Source organism: Oncorhynchus masou, chromosome 1, assembly GCF_036934945.1.
Source record: "Oncorhynchus masou masou isolate Uvic2021 chromosome 1, UVic_Omas_1.1, whole genome shotgun sequence".
Taxonomy (NCBI): Eukaryota; Metazoa; Chordata; class Actinopteri; order Salmoniformes; family Salmonidae; genus Oncorhynchus; species Oncorhynchus masou.
The window spans coordinates 79,520,845-79,539,669 of NC_088212.1; the positions used below are offsets into that span (position 1 = coordinate 79,520,845).

General features: G+C 50.9%; 1 protein-coding gene across 3 annotated transcripts in view; it reads right to left on the bottom strand.

Annotated features, from left to right (window-relative positions):
* Nucleotides 1-18,825, bottom strand: part of LOC135551362 (nuclear factor of activated T-cells, cytoplasmic 3-like) — a 129,663-nt gene that overhangs the window by 40,487 nt on the left and 70,351 nt on the right. The window lies entirely within an intron of this gene.

Here is an 18,825-nt window from a genome sequence, read left to right on the forward strand (position 1 = left end):
AACACGTTCTCTTCCTCTAACTAAAGACCCTCATCATTTCCCCTTTGTCTACTCTCTGTTTTAACAGGGATCACAGCCTGCATATGCACAGTTACCTCCAAAGTCCCTTCTACAGAGGAACCACCATCTCAGACCTGAGCCCAGTATTTTCCGAGACAAACCTCCAACAAGTCGGAGCTACCCAAAAAGACCAAGCAAAAAAACGAGGAGACACATTTTCAAAACACGAGAGAGAAAGGAGAAATAGATTTTTTCACTCCATTTTAATTTTTTATCTTGAAAGACATTCTTTGGTGCACCACAGTTCCCGGAAACAAAATGGCTACAACTTTACTGAATGGAGTGCAAACTTGGAAAAGCAAGTCACCACGGATATGATCTTCAACTCATTCTGTGTGGTCTATCGTGCACCTTTTAAAGAACCTTTTATTGGTGAAGCTGCGGTTTTGGGTTCTAGACTAAACCTGTCAGTGAAATTGCCAACCAACGCCCATGACCCTGATCCAGCTGTGGTGCCAGTGCCTGAGCCCAGGGCAGCCTGTGCAGCTGCACTCTCCTTCTTGGCTCTTTCAGGAGCCAAAATGGCCATCAGCCTGCCATGCAGGTGAGAGGCCCTCCCCTCCATCCACTCCTCAGAGGGACAGAGAAAACACCGACAACACAATCCCACTACTGTTAGGAATGTTGTGCTTGGCAGGGGCCGTGACGGCAGGATGGCACCCCCTCCACCACAACTTCCACCCACCACCCCCCCCGTACCCACCTCCCCGACCCAGCCAAGCCACATCCAACCCCTGGCTCCACTGCAGCTGGAGAGTTACCCCTGCTCCCCACCCTGCGTCATACACCGGCGTTACCGTTTGGGGAAAGAGAGAAAAAGGTTAGGTGTGGAAGGAGAAAAAAAGAGAAAAGAAAGGGGGGGGGGTTTGAGTTGTCATTATGCAGTCCACAGACCAACAGCAGCCAAAACAGTGAAATTATGGTCTGGATGGAAACAAGTGTACCTGAGAAAAACACCAACCACCAAAAATCACATGCCGCTAGGTTTCAAAATATTTACTTTCTCTGAAACCAATTATTGGACATCCTTTTCCTTTCCAGCTGCGACTGAAAGCTTGACTGTGGTGGTGTGTGCTCACTTAGGGGGAGAGATCCTATCAGACACTCCATTGGTTTTTATTGAATTTTCAGACTATTTTCTCTCTGACTAAAACACATAGATGGGACCCAGCGGGGTCAGAATAGAGGTATGGGGGCCTGTTGGGGTCAGACAGAGTCAGTGGAAACGATGTGTTATGTTTAGTGGTCTTTGAGAGAAGATGAGACCCTTGGGTATCATACAGGGTGGTAAAGACCTCTACACCTCTACTACTAAAACGCTGACAGGAGCAGGGTTCTAATGAGCATAAAGCCTCAGTGTTCTGAATAGGAGTAGGGAGGTGAGGTAGCCGGGACACACAGTCTGCAAGACGATGCTGGTCAGAGGCTTTGTTTACTCAGTGAACCCTAACCCACCCCCTCTCCCTGACCTCTAACCTGTGTGTTTGTGTGTGTGTGTGTGTGTGTGTATGAGTGAGAGAGAGAGAGAAAGAAAGGGGGCAGGGTTTATGATGACCTGGCTCCTCATAGGCCTAGTTACAGGTTACAAGGCCCGGCTGGTCTGGTTTGGCTGGTTAATTCATCTTCAGGGTAGCTGGCAAAAAAAAAAAGCAGGCCCAGCAGCTGCCCGCTGCAGCCCTGCCAGGCTCAACTCAACCAGGTTAGGTCACTCTCCTCTGTGCTTTGCAGCTCCGCCTATTTATACAGGCAGGCTCATCTCAACCAGGTTAGGTCACTCTCCTCTGTGCTTTGCAGCTCCGCCTATTTATACAGGCAGGCTCATCTCAACCAGGTTAGGTCACTTTCCTCCCTGCTTTGCAGCTCCGCCTATTTATACAGGCAGGCTCATCTCAACCAGGTTAGGTCACTCTCCTCTGTGCTTTGCAGCTCCGCCTATTTATACAGGCAGGCACATCTCAACCAGGTTAGGTCACTCTCCTCCCTGCTTTGCAGCTCCGCCTATTTATACAGGCAGGCACATCTCAACCAGGTTAGGTCACTCTCCTCTGTGCTTTGCAGCTCCGCCTATTTATACAGGCAGGCACATCTCAACCAGGTTAGGTCACTCTCCTCTGTGCTTTGCAGCTCCGCCTATTTATACAGGCAGGCTCATCTCAACCAGGTTAGGTCACTCTCCTCTGTGCTTTGCAGCTCCGCCTATTTATACAGGCAGGCACATCTCAACCAGGTTAGGTCACTCTCCTCCCTGCTTTGCAGCTCCGCCTATTTATACAGGCAGGCTCATCTCAACCAGGTTAGGTCACTCTCCTCTGTGCTTTGCAGCTCCGCCTATTTATACAGGCAGGCTCATCTCAACCAGGTTAGGTCACTTTCCTCTGTGCTTTGCAGCTCCGCCTATTTATACAGGCAGGCTCATCTCAACCAGGTTAAGTCACTCTCCTCTGTGCTTTGCAGCTCCGCCTATTTATACAGAAAGGCTCATCTCAACCAGGTTAGGTCACTCTCCTCCCTGCTTTGCAGCTCCGCCTATTTATACAGGCAGGCTCATCTCAACCAGGTTAGGTCACTTTCCTCTGTGCTTTGCAGCTCCGCCTATTTATACAGGCAGGCTCATCTCAACCAGGTTAGGTCACTCTCCTCTGTGCTTTGCAGCTCCGCCTATTTATACAGAAAGGCTCATCTCAACCAGGTTAGGTCACTCTCCTCCCTGCTTTGCAGCTCCGCCTATTTATACAGGCAGGCTCAACTCAACCAGGTTAGGTCACTCTCCTCTGTGCTTTGCAGCTCCGCCTATTAATACAGGCAGGCACATCTCAACCAGGTTAGGTCACTCTCCTCTGTGCTTTGCAGCTCCACCTATTTATACAGGCAGGCTCATCTCAACCAGGTTAGGTCACTCTCCTCCCTGCTTTGCAGCTCCGCCTATTTATACAGGCAGGCTCAACTCAACCAGGTTAGGTCACTCTCCTCCCTGCTTTGCAGCTCCGCCTATTTATACAGGCAGGCTCAACTCAACCAGGTTAGGTCACTCTCCTCCCTGCTTTGCAGCTCCGCCTATTTATACAGGCAGGCTCATCTCAACCAGGTTAGGTCACTCTCCTCCCTGCTTTGCAGCTCCGCCTATTTATACAGAAAGGCTCATCTCAACCAGGTTAGGTCACTCTCCTCTGTGCTTTGCAGCTCCGCCTATTTATACAGGCAGGCTCATCTCAACCAGGTTAGGTCACTTTCCTCCCTGCTTTGCAGCTCCGCCTATTTATACAGGCAGGCTCATCTCAACCAGGTTAGGTCACTCTCCTCTGTGCTTTGCAGCTCCGCCTATTTATACAGGCAGGCACATCTCAACCAGGTTAGGTCACTCTCCTCTGTGCTTTGCAGCTCTGCCTATTTATACAGGCAGGCTCATCTCAACCAGGTTAGGTCACTCTCCTCTGTGCTTTGCAGCTCCGCCTATTTATACAGGCAGGCTCATCTCAACCAGGTTAGGTCACTCTCCTCCCTGCTTTGCAGCTCCGCCTATTTATACAGGCAGGCTCATCTCAACCAGGTTAGGTCACTCTCCTCTGTGCTTTGCAGCTCCGCCTATTTATACAGGCAGGCTCATCTCAACCAGGTTAGGTCACTTTCCTCTGTGCTTTGCAGCTCCGCCTATTTATACAGGCAGGCTCATCTCAACCAGGTTAAGTCACTCTCCTCTGTGCTTTGCAGCTCCGCCTATTTATACAGAAAGGCTCATCTCAACCAGGTTAGGTCACTCTCCTCCCTGCTTTGCAGCTCCGCCTATTTATACAGGCAGGCTCATCTCAACCAGGTTAGGTCACTTTCCTCTGTGCTTTGCAGCTCCGCCTATTTATACAGGCAGGCTCATCTCAACCAGGTTAGGTCACTCTCCTCTGTGCTTTGCAGCTCCGCCTATTTATACAGAAAGGCTCATCTCAACCAGGTTAGGTCACTCTCCTCCCTGCTTTGCAGCTCCGCCTATTTATACAGGCAGGCTCAACTCAACCAGGTTAGGTCACTCTCCTCTGTGCTTTGCAGCTCCGCCTATTAATACAGGCAGGCACATCTCAACCAGGTTAGGTCACTCTCCTCTGTGCTTTGCAGCTCCACCTATTTATACAGGCAGGCTCATCTCAACCAGGTTAGGTCACTCTCCTCCCTGCTTTGCAGCTCCGCCTATTTATACAGGCAGGCTCAACTCAACCAGGTTAGGTCACTCTCCTCCCTGCTTTGCAGCTCCGCCTATTTATACAGGCAGGCTCAACTCAACCAGGTTAGGTCACTCTCCTCTGTGCTTTGCAGCTCCGCCTATTTATACAGGCAGGCACATCTCAACCAGGTTAGGTCACTCTCCTCTGTGCTTTGCAGCTCCACCTATTTATACAGGCAGGCTCATCTCAACCAGGTTAGGTCACTCTCCTCCCTGCTTTGCAGCTCCGCCTATTTATACAGGCAGGCTCAACTCAACCAGGTTAGGTCACTCTCCTCCCTGCTTTGCAGCTCCGCCTATTTATACAGGCAGGCTCAACTCAACCAGGTTAGGTCACTCTCCTCTGTGCTTTGCAGCTCCGCCTATTAATACAGGCAGGCACATCTCAACCAGGTTAGGTCACTCTCCTCTGTGCTTTGCAGCTCCACCTATTTATACAGGCAGGCTCATCTCAACCAGGTTAGGTCACTCTCCTCCCTGCTTTGCAGCTCCGCCTATTTATACAGGCAGGCTCAACTCAACCAGGTTAGGTCACTCTCCTCCCTGCTTTGCAGCTCCGCCTATTTATACAGGCAGGCTCAACTCAACCAGGTTAGGTCACTCTCCTCCCTGCTTTGCAGCTCCGCCTATTTATACAGGCAGGCTCATCTCAACCAGGTTAGGTCACTCTCCTCTGTGCTTTGCAGCTCCGCCTATTTATACAGGCAGGCTCATCTCAACCAGGTTAGGTCACTCTCCTCTGTGCTTTGCAGCTCCGCCTATTTATACAGGCAGGCACATCTCAACCAGGTTAGGTCACTCTCCTCCCTGCTTTGCAGCTCCGCCTATTTATACAGGCAGGCTCATCTCAACCAGGTTAGGTCACTTTCCTCTGTGCTTTGCAGCTCCGCCTATTTATACAGGCAGGCTCATCTCAACCAGGTTCGGTCACTCTCCTCTGTGCTTTGCAGCTCCGCCTATTTATACAGGCAGGCACATCTCAACCAGGTTAGGTCACTCTCCTCCCTGCTTTGCAGCTCCGCCTATTTATACAGGCAGGCTCATCTCAACCAGGTTAGGTCACTCTCCTCTGTGCTTTGCAGCTCCGCCTATTTATACAGGCAGGCTCATCTCAACCAGGTTAGGTCACTCTCCTCCCTGCTTTGCAGCTCCGCCTATTTATACAGGCAGGCACATCTCAACCAGGTTAGGTCACTCTCCTCTGTGCTTTGCAGCTCCGCCTATTTATACAGGCAGGCTCATCTCAACCAGGTTAGGTCACTCTCCTCCCTGCTTTGCAGCTCCGCCTATTTATACAGGCAGGCTCATCTCAACCAGGTTAGGTCACTCTCCTCCCTGCTTTGCAGCTCCGCCTATTTATACAGGCAGGCTCATCTCAACCAGGTTAGGTCACTCTCCTCCCTGCTTTGCAGCTCCGCCTATTTATACAGGCAGGCACATCTCAACCAGGTTAGGTCACTCTCCTCTGTGCTTTGCAGCTCCGCCTATTTATACAGGCAGGCACATCTCAACCAGGTTAGGTCACTCTCCTCCCTGCTTTGCAGCTCCGCCTATTTATACAGGCAGGCTCATCTCAACCAGGTTAGGTCACTCTCCTCTGTGCTTTGCAGCTCCGCCTATTTATACAGGCAGGCTCATCTCAACCAGGTTAGGTCACTCTCCTCCCTGCTTTGCAGCTCCGCCTATTTATACAGGCAGGCACATCTCAACCAGGTTAGGTCACTCTCCTCTGTGCTTTGCAGCTCCGCCTATTTATACAGGCAGGCTCATCTCAACCAGGTTAGGTCACTCTCCTCCCTGCTTTGCAGCTCCGCCTATTTATACAGGCAGGCTCATCTCAACCAGGTTAGGTCACTCTCCTCTGTGCTTTGCAGCTCCGCCTATTTATACAGAAAGGCTCATCTCAACCAGGTTAGGTCACTCTCCTCTGTGCTTTGCAGCTCCGCCTATTAATACAGGCAGGCACATCTCAACCAGGTTAGGTCACTCTCCTCTGTGCTTTGCAGCTCCGCCTATTTATACAGGCAGGCTCATCTCAACCAGGTTAGGTCACTCTCCTCTGTGCTTTGCAGCTCCGCCTATTTATACAGAAAGGCTCATCTCAACCAGGTTAGGTCACTCTCCTCTGTGCTTTGCAGCTCCACCTATTTATACAGGCAGGCTCATCTCAACCAGGTTAGGTCACTCTCCTCCCTGCTTTGCAGCTCCGCCTATTTATACAGGCAGGCTCAACTCAACCAGGTTAGGTCACTCTCCTCCCTGCTTTGCAGCTCCGCCTATTTATACAGGCAGGCTCATCTCAACCAGGTTAGGTCACTCTCCTCTGTGCTTTGCAGCTCCGCCTATTTATACAGGCAGGCACATCTCAACCAGGTTAGGTCACTCTCCTCTGTGCTTTGCAGCTCCGCCTATTTATACAGGCAGGCTCATCTCAACCAGGTTAGGTCACTTTCCTCTGTGCTTTGCAGCTCCGCCTATTTATACAGGCAGGCTCATCTCAACCAGGTTAGGTCACTTTCCTCTGTGCTTTGCAGCTCCGCCTATTTATACAGGCAGGCTCATCTCAACCAGGTTCGGTCACTCTCCTCTGTGCTTTGCAGCTCCGCCTATTTATACAGGCAGGCACATCTCAACCAGGTTAGGTCACTCTCCTCCCTGCTTTGCAGCTCCGCCTATTTATACAGGCAGGCTCATCTCAACCAGGTTAGGTCACTCTCCTCTGTGCTTTGCAGCTCCGCCTATTTATACAGGCAGGCTCATCTCAACCAGGTTAGGTCACTCTCCTCCCTGCTTTGCAGCTCCGCCTATTTATACAGGCAGGCACATCTCAACCAGGTTAGGTCACTCTCCTCTGTGCTTTGCAGCTCCGCCTATTTATACAGGCAGGCTCATCTCAACCAGGTTAGGTCACTCTCCTCCCTGCTTTGCAGCTCCGCCTATTTATACAGGCAGGCTCATCTCAACCAGGTTAGGTCACTCTCCTCCCTGCTTTGCAGCTCCGCCTATTTATACAGGCAGGCTCATCTCAACCAGGTTAGGTCACTCTCCTCCCTGCTTTGCAGCTCCGCCTATTTTACAGGCAGGCACATCTACAGGCAGGCAGCTCATCTCAACCAGGTTAGGTCACTCTCCTCTGTGCTTTGCAGCTCCGCCTATTTATACAGGCAGGCTCATCTCAACCAGGTTAGGTCACTCTCCTCTGTGCTTTGCAGCTCCGCCTATTTATACAGGCAGGCTCATCTCAACCAGGTTAGGTCACTCTCCTCCCTGCTTTGCAGCTCCGCCTATTTATACAGGCAGGCACATCTCAACCAGGTTAGGTCACTCTCCTCTGTGCTTTGCAGCTCCGCCTATTTATACAGGCAGGCTCATCTCAACCAGGTTAGGTCACTCTCCTCCCTGCTTTGCAGCTCCGCCTATTTATACAGGCAGGCTCATCTCAACCAGGTTAGGTCACTCTCCTCTGTGCTTTGCAGCTCCGCCTATTTATACAGAAAGGCTCATCTCAACCAGGTTAGGTCACTCTCCTCTGTGCTTTGCAGCTCCGCCTATTAATACAGGCAGGCACATCTCAACCAGGTTAGGTCACTCTCCTCTGTGCTTTGCAGCTCCTCCTATTTATACAGGCAGGCTCATCTCAACCAGGTTAGGTCACTCTCCTCTGTGCTTTGCAGCTCCGCCTATTTATACAGAAAGGCTCATCTCAACCAGGTTAGGTCACTCTCCTCTGTGCTTTGCAGCTCCACCTATTTATACAGGCAGGCTCATCTCAACCAGGTTAGGTCACTCTCCTCCCTGCTTTGCAGCTCCGCCTATTTATACAGGCAGGCTCAACTCAACCAGGTTAGGTCACTCTCCTCCCTGCTTTGCAGCTCCGCCTATTTATACAGGCAGGCTCATCTCAACCAGGTTAGGTCACTCTCCTCTGTGCTTTGCAGCTCCGCCTATTTATACAGGCAGGCACATCTCAACCAGGTTAGGTCACTCTCCTCTGTGCTTTGCAGCTCCGCCTATTTATACAGGCAGGCTCATCTCAACCAGGTTAGGTCACTTTCCTCTGTGCTTTGCAGCTCCGCCTATTTATACAGGCAGGCACATCTCAACCAGGTTAGGTCACTTTCCTCTGTGCTTTGCAGCTCCGCCTATTTATACAGGCAGGCTCATCTCAACCAGGTTAGGTCACTTTCCTCTGTGCTTTGCAGCTCCGCCTATTTATACAGGCAGGCTCATCTCAACCAGGTTCGGTCACTCTCCTCTGTGCTTTGCAGCTCCGCCTATTTATACAGGCAGGCACATCTCAACCAGGTTAGGTCACTCTCCTCCCTGCTTTGCAGCTCCGCCTATTTATACAGGCAGGCTCATCTCAACCAGGTTAGGTCACTCTCCTCTGTGCTTTGCAGCTCCGCCTATTTATACAGGCAGGCTCATCTCAACCAGGTTAGGTCACTCTCCTCCCTGCTTTGCAGCTCCGCCTATTTATACAGGCAGGCACATCTCAACCAGGTTAGGTCACTCTCCTCTGTGCTTTGCAGCTCCGCCTATTTATACAGGCAGGCTCATCTCAACCAGGTTAGGTCACTCTCCTCCCTGCTTTGCAGCTCCGCCTATTTATACAGGCAGGCTCATCTCAACCAGGTTAGGTCACTCTCCTCCCTGCTTTGCAGCTCCGCCTATTTATACAGGCAGGCACATCTCAACCAGGTTAGGTCACTCTCCTCTGTGCTTTGCAGCTCCGCCTATTTATACAGGCAGGCTCATCTCAACCAGGTTAGGTCACTCTCCTCTGTGCTTTGCAGCTCCGCCTATTTATACAGGCAGGCTCATCTCAACCAGGTTAGGTCACTCTCCTCTGTGCTTTGCAGCTCCGCCTATTTATACAGGCAGGCTCATCTCAACCAGGTTAGGTCACTCTCCTCCCTGCTTTGCAGCTCCGCCTATTTATACAGGCAGGCTCATCTCAACCAGGTTAGGTCACTCTCCTCTGTGCTTTGCAGCTCCGCCTATTTATACAGGCAGGCTCATTTCAACCAGGTTAGGTCACTCTCCTCCCTGCTTTGCAGCTCCGCCTATTTATACAGGCAGGCACATCTCAACCAGGTTAGGTCACTCTCCTCTGTGCTTTGCAGCTCCGCCTATTTATACAGGCAGGCTCATCTCAACCAGGTTAGGTCACTCTCCTCCCTGCTTTGCAGCTACGCCTATTTATACAGGCAGGCTCATCTCAACCAGGTTAGGTCACTCTCCTCCCTGCTTTGCAGCTCCGCCTATTTATACAGGCAGGCACATCTCAACCAGGTTAGGTCACTCTCCTCCCTGCTTTGCAGCTCCGCCTATTTATACAGGCAGGCACATCTCAACCAGGTTAGGTCACTCTCCTCCCTGCTTTGCAGCTCCGCCTATTTATACAGGCAGGCACATCTCAACCAGGTTAGGTCACTCTCCTCCCTGCTTTGCAGCTCCGCCTATTTATACAGGCAGGCTCATCTCAACCAGGTTAGGTCACTCTCCTCTGTGCTTTGCAGCTCCGCCTATTTATACAGGCAGGCTCATCTCAACCAGGTTAGGTCACTCTCCTCCCTGCTTTGCAGCTCCGCCTATTTATACAGGCAGGCTCATCTCAACCAGGTTAGGTCACTCTCCTCTGTGCTTTGCAGCTCCGCCTATTTATACAGGCAGGCTCATCTCAACCAGGTTAGGTCACTCTCCTCCCTGCTTTGCAGCTCCGCCTATTTATACAGGCAGGCACATCTCAACCAGGTTAGGTCACTCTCCTCCCTGCTTTGCAGCTCCGCCTATTTATACAGGCAGGCTCAACTCAACCAGGTTAGGTCACTCTCCTCTGTGCTTTGCAGCTCCGCCTATTAATACAGGCAGGCACATCTCAACCAGGTTAGGTCACTCTCCTCTGTGCTTTGCAGCTCCACCTATTTATACAGGCAGGCTCATCTCAACCAGGTTAGGTCACTCTCCTCCCTGCTTTGCAGCTCCGCCTATTTATACAGGCAGGCTCAACTCAACCAGGTTAGGTCACTCTCCTCCCTGCTTTGCAGCTCCGCCTATTTATACAGGCAGGCTCAACTCAACCAGGTTAGGTCACTCTCCTCCCTGCTTTGCAGCTCCGCCTATTTATACAGGCAGGCTCATCTCAACCAGGTTAGGTCACTCTCCTCTGTGCTTTGCAGCTCCGCCTATTTATACAGGCAGGCTCATCTCAACCAGGTTAGGTCACTCTCCTCTGTGCTTTGCAGCTCCGCCTATTTATACAGGCAGGCACATCTCAACCAGGTTAGGTCACTCTCCTCCCTGCTTTGCAGCTCCGCCTATTTATACAGGCAGGCTCATCTCAACCAGGTTAGGTCACTTTCCTCTGTGCTTTGCAGCTCCGCCTATTTATACAGGCAGGCTCATCTCAACCAGGTTCGGTCACTCTCCTCTGTGCTTTGCAGCTCCGCCTATTTATACAGGCAGGCACATCTCAACCAGGTTAGGTCACTCTCCTCCCTGCTTTGCAGCTCCGCCTATTTATACAGGCAGGCTCATCTCAACCAGGTTAGGTCACTCTCCTCTGTGCTTTGCAGCTCCGCCTATTTATACAGGCAGGCTCATCTCAACCAGGTTAGGTCACTCTCCTCCCTGCTTTGCAGCTCCGCCTATTTATACAGGCAGGCACATCTCAACCAGGTTAGGTCACTCTCCTCTGTGCTTTGCAGCTCCGCCTATTTATACAGGCAGGCTCATCTCAACCAGGTTAGGTCACTCTCCTCCCTGCTTTGCAGCTCCGCCTATTTATACAGGCAGGCTCATCTCAACCAGGTTAGGTCACTCTCCTCCCTGCTTTGCAGCTCCGCCTATTTATACAGGCAGGCTCATCTCAACCAGGTTAGGTCACTCTCCTCCCTGCTTTGCAGCTCCGCCTATTTATACAGGCAGGCACATCTCAACCAGGTTAGGTCACTCTCCTCTGTGCTTTGCAGCTCCGCCTATTTATACAGGCAGGCACATCTCAACCAGGTTAGGTCACTCTCCTCCCTGCTTTGCAGCTCCGCCTATTTATACAGGCAGGCTCATCTCAACCAGGTTAGGTCACTCTCCTCTGTGCTTTGCAGCTCCGCCTATTTATACAGGCAGGCTCATCTCAACCAGGTTAGGTCACTCTCCTCCCTGCTTTGCAGCTCCGCCTATTTATACAGGCAGGCACATCTCAACCAGGTTAGGTCACTCTCCTCTGTGCTTTGCAGCTCCGCCTATTTATACAGGCAGGCTCATCTCAACCAGGTTAGGTCACTCTCCTCCCTGCTTTGCAGCTCCGCCTATTTATACAGGCAGGCTCATCTCAACCAGGTTAGGTCACTCTCCTCTGTGCTTTGCAGCTCCGCCTATTTATACAGAAAGGCTCATCTCAACCAGGTTAGGTCACTCTCCTCTGTGCTTTGCAGCTCCGCCTATTAATACAGGCAGGCACATCTCAACCAGGTTAGGTCACTCTCCTCTGTGCTTTGCAGCTCCGCCTATTTATACAGGCAGGCTCATCTCAACCAGGTTAGGTCACTCTCCTCTGTGCTTTGCAGCTCCGCCTATTTATACAGAAAGGCTCATCTCAACCAGGTTAGGTCACTCTCCTCTGTGCTTTGCAGCTCCACCTATTTATACAGGCAGGCTCATCTCAACCAGGTTAGGTCACTCTCCTCCCTGCTTTGCAGCTCCGCCTATTTATACAGGCAGGCTCAACTCAACCAGGTTAGGTCACTCTCCTCCCTGCTTTGCAGCTCCGCCTATTTATACAGGCAGGCTCATCTCAACCAGGTTAGGTCACTCTCCTCTGTGCTTTGCAGCTCCGCTCCGCCTATTTATACAGGCAGGCACATCTCAACCAGGTTAGGTCACTCTCCTCTGTGCTTTGCAGCTCCGCCTATTTATACAGGCAGGCTCATCTCAACCAGGTTAGGTCACTTTCCTCTGTGCTTTGCAGCTCCGCCTATTTATACAGGCAGGCACATCTCAACCAGGTTAGGTCACTTTCCTCTGTGCTTTGCAGCTCCGCCTATTTATACAGGCAGGCTCATCTCAACCAGGTTAGGTCACTTTCCTCTGTGCTTTGCAGCTCCGCCTATTTATACAGGCAGGCTCATCTCAACCAGGTTCGGTCACTCTCCTCTGTGCTTTGCAGCTCCGCCTATTTATACAGGCAGGCACATCTCAACCAGGTTAGGTCACTCTCCTCCCTGCTTTGCAGCTCCGCCTATTTATACAGGCAGGCTCATCTCAACCAGGTTAGGTCACTCTCCTCTGTGCTTTGCAGCTCCGCCTATTTATACAGGCAGGCTCATCTCAACCAGGTTAGGTCACTCTCCTCCCTGCTTTGCAGCTCCGCCTATTTATACAGGCAGGCACATCTCAACCAGGTTAGGTCACTCTCCTCTGTGCTTTGCAGCTCCGCCTATTTATACAGGCAGGCTCATCTCAACCAGGTTAGGTCACTCTCCTCCCTGCTTTGCAGCTCCGCCTATTTATACAGGCAGGCTCATCTCAACCAGGTTAGGTCACTCTCCTCCCTGCTTTGCAGCTCCGCCTATTTATACAGGCAGGCACATCTCAACCAGGTTAGGTCACTCTCCTCTGTGCTTTGCAGCTCCGCCTATTTATACAGGCAGGCTCATCTCAACCAGGTTAGGTCACTCTCCTCTGTGCTTTGCAGCTCCGCCTATTTATACAGGCAGGCTCATCTCAACCAGGTTAGGTCACTCTCCTCTGTGCTTTGCAGCTCCGCCTATTTATACAGGCAGGCTCATCTCAACCAGGTTAGGTCACTCTCCTCCCTGCTTTGCAGCTCCGCCTATTTATACAGGCAGGCTCATCTCAACCAGGTTAGGTCACTCTCCTCTGTGCTTTGCAGCTCCGCCTATTTATACAGGCAGGCTCATTTCAACCAGGTTAGGTCACTCTCCTCCCTGCTTTGCAGCTCCGCCTATTTATACAGGCAGGCACATCTCAACCAGGTTAGGTCACTCTCCTCTGTGCTTTGCAGCTCCGCCTATTTATACAGGCAGGCTCATCTCAACCAGGTTAGGTCACTCTCCTCCCTGCTTTGCAGCTACGCCTATTTATACAGGCAGGCTCATCTCAACCAGGTTAGGTCACTCTCCTCCCTGCTTTGCAGCTCCGCCTATTTATACAGGCAGGCACATCTCAACCAGGTTAGGTCACTCTCCTCCCTGCTTTGCAGCTCCGCCTATTTATACAGGCAGGCACATCTCAACCAGGTTAGGTCACTCTCCTCCCTGCTTTGCAGCTCCGCCTATTTATACAGGCAGGCACATCTCAACCAGGTTAGGTCACTCTCCTCCCTGCTTTGCAGCTCCGCCTATTTATACAGGCAGGCTCATCTCAACCAGGTTAGGTCACTCTCCTCTGTGCTTTGCAGCTCCGCCTATTTATACAGGCAGGCTCATCTCAACCAGGTTAGGTCACTCTCCTCCCTGCTTTGCAGCTCCGCCTATTTATACAGGCAGGCTCATCTCAACCAGGTTAGGTCACTCTCCTCTGTGCTTTGCAGCTCCGCCTATTTATACAGGCAGGCTCATCTCAACCAGGTTAGGTCACTCTCCTCCCTGCTTTGCAGCTCCGCCTATTTATACAGGCAGGCACATCTCAACCAGGTTAGGTCACTCTCCTCCCTGCTTTGCAGCTCCGCCTATTTATACAGGCAGGCTCATCTCAACCAGGTTAGGTCACTCTCCTCCCTGCTTTGCAGCTCCGCCTATTTATACAGGCAGGCACATCTCAACCAGGTTAGGTCACTTTCCTCTGTGCTTTGCAGCTCCGCCTATTTATACAGGCAGGCACATCTCAACCAGGTTAGGTCACTCTCCTCTGTGCTTTGCAGCTCCGCCTATTTATACAGAAAGGCTCATCTCAACCAGGTTAGGTCACTCTCCTCCCTGCTTTGCAGCTCCGCCTATTTATACAGGCAGGCTCATCTCAACCAGGTTAGGTCACTCTCCTCTGTGCTTTGCAGCTCCGCCTATTTATACAGGCAGGCACATCTCAACCAGGTTCGGTCACTCTCCTCTGTGCTTTGCAGCTCCGCCTATTTATACAGGCAGGCTCATCTCAACCAGGTTAGGTCACTCTCCTCCCTGCTTTGCAGCTCCGCCTATTTATACAGGCAGGCACATCTCAACCAGGTTAGGTCACTCTCCTCTGTGCTTTGCAGCTCCGCCTATTTATACAGGCAGGCACATCTCAACCAGGTTAGGTCACTCTCCTCTGTGCTTTGCAGCTCCGCCTATTTATACAGGCAGGCACATCTCAACCAGGTTAGGTCACTCTCCTCTGTGCTTTGCAGCTCCGCCTATTTATACAGGCAGGCTCATCTCAACCAGGTTAGGTCACTTTCCTCTGTGCTTTGCAGCTCCGCCTATTTATACAGGCAGGCTCATCTCAACCAGGTTAGGTCACTCTCCTCTGTGCTTTGCAGCTCCGCCTATTTATACAGGCAGGCACATCTCAACCAGGTTAGGTCACTCTCCTCTGTGCTTTGCAGCTCCGCCTATTTATACAGGCAGGCTCATCTCAACCAGGTTAGGTCACTCTCCTCTGTGCTTTGCAGCTCCGCCTATTTATACAGGCAGGCTCATCTCAACCAGGTTAGGTCACTCTCCTCCCTGCTTTGCAGCTCCGCCTATTTATACAGGCAGGCACATCTCAACCAGGTTAGGTCACATCTCTCCTCCCTGCTTTGCAGCTCCGCCTATTTATACAGGCAGGCTCATCTCAACCAGGTTAGGTCACTCTCCTCTGTGCTTTGCAGCTCCGCCTATTTATACAGGCAGGCACATCTCAACCAGGTTAGGTCACTCTCCTCTGTGCTTTGCAGCTCCGCCTATTTATACAGGCAGGCACATCTCAACCAGGTTAGGTCACTCTCCTCTGTGCTTTGCAGCTCCGCCTATTTATACAGGCAGGCTCATCTCAACCAGGTTAGGTCACTCTCCTCTGTGCTTTGCAGCTCCGCCTATTTATACAGGCAGGCTCATCTCAACCAGGTTAGGTCACTCTCCTCTGTGCTTTGCAGCTCCGCCTATTTATACAGGCAGGCACATCTCAACCAGGTTCGGTCACTCTCCTCTGTGCTTTGCAGCTCCGCCTATTTATACAGGCAGGCTCATCTCAACCAGGTTAGGTCACTCTCCTCCCTGCTTTGCAGCTCCGCCTATTTATACAGGCAGGCACATCTCAACCAGGTTAGGTCACTCTCCTCTGTGCTTTGCAGCTCCGCCTATTTATACAGGCAGGCACATCTCAACCAGGTTAGGTCACTCTCCTCTGTGCTTTGCAGCTCCGCCTATTTATACAGGCAGGCTCATCTCAACCAGGTTAGGTCACTCTCCTCCCTGCTTTGCAGCTCCGCCTATTTATACAGGCAGGCTCATCTCAACCAGGTTAGGTCACTCTCCTCCCTGCTTTGCAGCTCCGCCTATTTATACAGGCAGGCACATCTCAACCAGGTTAGGTCACTCTCCTCTGTGCTTTGCAGCTCCGCCTATTTATACAGGCAGGCACATCTCAACCAGGTTAGGTCACTCTCCTCTGTGCTTTGCAGCTCCGCCTATTTATACAGGCAGGCTCATCTCAACCAGGTTAGGTCACTCTCCTCCCTGCTTTGCAGCTCCGCCTATTTATACAGGCAGGCTCATCTCAACCAGGTTAGGTCACTCTCCTCTGTGCTTTGCAGCTCCGCCTATTTATACAGGCAGGCTCATCTCAACCAGGTTAGGTCACTTTCCTCTGTGCTTTGCAGCTCCGCCTATTTATACAGGCAGGCACATCTCAACCAGGTTAGGTCACTCTCCTCTGTGCTTTGCAGCTCCGCCTATTTATACAGGCAGGCACATCTCAACCAGGTTAAGTCACTCTCCTCTGTGCTTTGCAGCTCCGCCTATTTATACAGGCAGGCACATCTCAACCAGGTTAGGTCACTCTCCTCTGTGCTTTGCAGCTCCGCCTATTTATACAGGCAGGCACATCTCAACCAGGTTAGGTCACTTTCCTCTGTGCTTTGCAGCTCCGCCTATTTATACAGGCAGGCTCATCTCAACCAGGTTAGGTCACTCTCCTCTGTGCTTTGCAGCTCCGCCTATTTATACAGGCAGGCACATCTCAACCAGGTTAAGTCACTCTCCTCTGTGCTTTGCAGCTCCGCCTATTTATACAGGCAGGCACATCTCAACCAGGTTAGGTCACTCTCCTCCCTGCTTTGCAGCTCCGCCTATTTATACAGGCAGGCACATCTCAACCAGGTTAGGTCACTTTCCTCTGTGCTTTGCAGCTCCGCCTATTTATACAGGCAGGCACATCTCAACCAGGTTAGGTCACTCTCCTCTGTGCTTTGCAGCTCCGCCTATTTATACAGGCAGGCACATCTCAACCAGGTTAGGTCACTCTCCTCTGTGCTTTGCAGCTCCGCCTATTTATACAGGCAGGCTCATCTCAACCAGGTTAGGTCACTCTCCTCCCTGCTTTGCAGCTCCGCCTATTTATACAGGCAGGCACATCTCAACCAGGTTAGGTCACTTTCCTCTGTGCTTTGCAGCTCCGCCTATTTATACAGGCAGGCACATCTCAACCAGGTTAGGTCACTCTCCTCTGTGCTTTGCAGCTCCGCCTATTTATACAGGCAGGCACATCTCAACCAGGTTAGGTCACTCTCCTCTGTGCTTTGCAGCTCCGCCTATTTATACAGGCAGGCTCATCTCAACCAGGTTAGGTCACTCTCCTCCCTGCTTTGCAGCTCCGCCTATTTATACAGGCAGGCACATCTCAACCAGGTTAGGTCACTCTCCTCTGTGCTTTGCAGCTCCGCCTATTTATACAGGCAGGCACACCGAGGAAAGCACCAGCAACACATGGAGACCTTTAGAGTTTGGGTGATTAGACCTGTTCTGTTCCATTTGGACTTCATTCTTGATTCTTAACCTTTCAACACACGGCAGACACATTACAGCTGAGCAGTAGGCCTACTTCCAATTGTACTGGACAATTTGTCTCAGTTAGAATTTCCAGTTCTGCAATGCATTGTTCATGCTGAAGTACTAGGTGCTTACTAATCAAATGCAGCCACTGCTTTAATGAACAAAAACCAAAGCATTTTGATATTGCATGCATTAGAACAATGGAGTAAAGAGCACCTGGCAGAGGGGCACACACAGGCTTAGGATAGAACTTAAAAGAAGTGACAGGGAAAGCCTAGGGGGCTTCTTTTAAGTTCTATCCTAAGCCCCTCTGCCAGGTGCTCTTTACTCCAGTCATTCCTAGCTGGACGTCTTGGAAGTTTGTGTGTCCTCTAAGCCTGCTCCTGTTGGACCTACGGGCTACAGGCTGATACCTAGGAGACAATCTGACTCCTCCCTGACCCTGCACTGACTACGCTAAGAAGCTTTTAGACGGCCGGGGCGAAGTGTGCGAGGTCACATCCTTGTCTCACACTGTGACACACACACACACACACACACACACAAACACACACACACACACACACACACACACACACACACACACACACACACACACACACACACACACACACACACACACACACACACACACACACACACTTCGGGCGATCAGCCTCAGAGGCGGTGACATATTGCCTGTCGAAACAAGGCCAGATTCAGGGATAGGGCCTGTTGCATCCACAACACATTGGCACCCATCTGAGCGGACAGGGTTGGTGAACAGTTCAGCCTAGTAATGGAGTAGTCCATCAGAGCTTTTAAACAGAGGAAGAGAGGTGCACTATAATGGTCTCTTAGATCTGCAAATAGGAGAACTAGCATTGATTTAACCATACCTGAATACAGAGACACAGCTGTTATAGTGGTATTAATATTGTCCCTACAGGGTTAGTCTTTGTAGGGTACCAGGTGAGTCGAGCAGAAAGGTAAAGTCTCATAAGAAATAGAGTGCAACGAATCTCTGAGACAATGGATGTGCAGACTCTGACGGCAACTCCAAATGTCAAAAAAGCTTGTCTTCATTTTGGTGATTGAATATATTTAGATGTGCTGAAAGTTGTTTATACGGTCAACATTACTTCCTGTATAATATCCCCCTATTATGGGGTCCTCCTCAATCCCTAGAGAACCCCATCAACATGAAATACATCTAATAGCTAACTGGTGATAATTATCAATACAATTACCTGTGATCATAAACAAAACCTTAATTCTACTTTCAAAAAGCTCAAAGTCATTAGGCATGGCTTTATGAGGTGCTTTACGGTCTGTTATTACTCGTATAGATATGGAAGCGGACTATGGAAGTGAGTACTGTCTGACTGACTGACTGACTGACTGAGTGTGTGAGTGTAAATCTGTGAGTGTGTGTGTGCGTGTAAATCTGTGAGTGTGTGGCGTTGTAATGTTTATTCACAACACACCATGTGTGTTCCAGACAGCATATAGCGACTTTCTGTTTCTGTGTGGGTGAGAGAGAGAGAGAGAGGAAGGGACGTGATGAGCACTACAGCACAAAACGTGGTCAGAAATCAAGTATTG